Source organism: Penaeus vannamei, chromosome 6 (assembly GCF_042767895.1).
Source record: "Penaeus vannamei isolate JL-2024 chromosome 6, ASM4276789v1, whole genome shotgun sequence".
Classification (NCBI taxonomy): domain Eukaryota; kingdom Metazoa; phylum Arthropoda; class Malacostraca; order Decapoda; family Penaeidae; genus Penaeus; species Penaeus vannamei.
The window spans coordinates 42,448,906-42,451,405 of record NC_091554.1 but is presented as its reverse complement, the minus strand read 5'-3'; the positions used below and the strand labels follow the sequence as shown (position 1 = coordinate 42,451,405).

General features: G+C 33.7%; 1 long non-coding RNA gene across 1 annotated transcript in view; it reads right to left on the bottom strand.

Moving 5' to 3' along the window:
- The window catches only part of LOC113823764 (uncharacterized), a 14,528-nt gene extending 13,954 nt beyond the window's left edge, over positions 1-574 (bottom strand). Inside the window, exon 1 of the long non-coding RNA XR_003477435.2 lies at positions 388-574. This is a non-coding gene — a long non-coding RNA (uncharacterized lncRNA). The remainder of the gene's footprint in view (positions 1-387) is intronic.
- Positions 575-2,500: the final 1,926 nt, after the last annotated feature.

Here is a 2,500-nt window from a genome sequence, read left to right as displayed (position 1 = left end):
TATATATACATATATATATATATATATATATATATATATATATATATATATATATATATATATATATATAATATTAAAAAAAAAATTGTTGACATTCTCCCTTACAAATCCCCAAGGCTTGGTTTTAAGAGTATGCCATCACTTAAACTTTAATAATTCCAAAAGAAAATCATGAACATATCAATGGCCACCAAAACCCATCTATTGTAAGGTATGCGGTTACAACTAACACATAACTTATCCTAAGAAATGAATATGACACACTGTAAAGTTAACGTCATTCGCCTTGCACGGACGGTAACATTATCTGTAAAATAAATTCGTTGCCTAAAAATGTAGACTCATATAAAGTCTAAATTCCTTTAAAAAAGACAGTATTTTACAAACCAAGACTTTGTTTTCACTGCCCGCAATATTCTTGGCACTTGATGTTAGTCTTCAGTTAAATAAAGTCCTGTTTCTTTTGAATGTCAGCGTATTAACCCCGAAGTCTTGAGTTGACATAACAGACATGAAGCTTATCAAAGTTTCGTGTATTTGTATTTTGTGACGTTTTTTTGTGTAGTAGTCTAATAACAGGTCAAGTATCGTCAGGTACATCACCCTATATATCATTCGATACATTTTAGTAGTTGTTGGTAAGATGTCTGTAAACTTTAAAATTGTATATGCCTAATATTCTAGTAAATTGAATTTCATCTACATGCGAAAATAAACAATTTATAATCAGTCTCAATTTTGTGAGCTGGAATTACTGACCAATGATCAATGTTATCACCAAAGATTATCACTGTCTGTAGGCGTGAATGAAATTTGTATCAAGTTAATGGATAGTTATTTATTTTTTTTATTTCACGCTTAATATTAAAAAGTACTCAATAAACAAAAATAAAAAGGAAATTATGATATTCTAAAAGTCTGTGTAACAGGCCGCGCATATTCCATAGTTTATAACTGGATTTGAAATTCGTTTTGAAATAATTGAGGTGGAGGAAAGCAAACCCTTTATGCCCCGTCAGTTATAACAGGCCCTTTTGACCACATTCTCTCTTGATGTATTGTAGACGAATGCCCAATCTGCTTGAAAAGAATTTCGTACTAAAATATATAAAAGTGGAGAAGCCATAAATAATAATCAGTCTCATAGGCATATGGTCTTTGATAAATTCAGGTATCTGATGATTCGGTATGTATCGTGATACACACGTTTTATGAATGGTCAATCTAGAATGCCAATATCTTAAAGTGTAATATCTCTGCTAACAAAATCCCAAACATGGACAGTTGCCGTTCTTAGATGTGCAGTAAGAGCGAAAAGTGAAACAGTCCATGAGAAAAGCGCGCGCGCGTGTGTGTGTGTGTATGTGTGTGTGTGTGTGTGCGTGTGCGTGTGTGTGTGCGTGTGCGTGTGCGTGTGCGTGTGCGTGTGCGTGTGTGTGTGTGTGTGTGTGTGTGTGTGTGTGTGTGTGTGTGTGTGTGTGTGTGTGTGTGCGCGCCATACACACACATACATGTGACTTGCGTGCATGTGTTTGAACAGTTTCACTCGGGAAACTGCAATGGAATTTCCGGATTAGACAAAATTAAAAGTATATAAATTTTAAAATCTTGAGCGATTGCAAAAATTTTATTACACATCAAAGATAAGTTGATAGTCGTTATCTTCAACATATTAATGCCGCTTATAGAATTTTCCTTTGCGTTTTTTTTTTTTTTTTTTATAAATAAGCATTTTTCAGCAGCAGTTCTAACAACTGATATCAGTTGCCAAACAGTATAAAGGCGAACAAATTCCATTTCTGAAGCAGTTATACCGTTGAGTGTCATTTCACTGAGTAAATACTACGAAACAGCATCTTCATTTTTTCATCGTCATAATTAAGACTTGTAATTTTGTGAAAAGATATTGTACTGATTTTTTAACATGATGTGACAGCAGCAGCTTAAGGTCTTTTCAACATGCAAGAAAGCGAAGTTCAGTAAAGTTAAGGATTAATTGATAAACATATAGAGAAATATACTTCTTGATGCGTATTGTTGCAATTCCATTATGAGGTTGTTGAAATTGTAAATGAACCAACCAATAGAAGTTTAAATGACGGATACAGGATACAAAGGTGGGATGAATATGTAACAGGAAAGCGTTGAACATATATCAAGAATAACATACCCATCAAACGTGCAACAGCTTAATTTCTAATTCAAAATCAGAAACGGCAATAGAAATAGTTTACAAAATTATTTCAGTGTGGAAAACAGATTTCACGTCATCGCTCCTAATTTTCAGATAGCCAAAGCATAAATCTTAATAATTCATTGAGAGACAAACTCTTCTTGAAAGAGTGAATGGGTCTATTAGCCTGATGTTCATCGTGCATAAAAATGTGGATATACACAGATATCGTGGAACCAAAGAAAGCTATTTTTAGGCCTACATTTTGAAGGATGGCTTAACAACAAGCTTCGTGATCGACAACAGACCAGTCCACCTGTTTTAGAC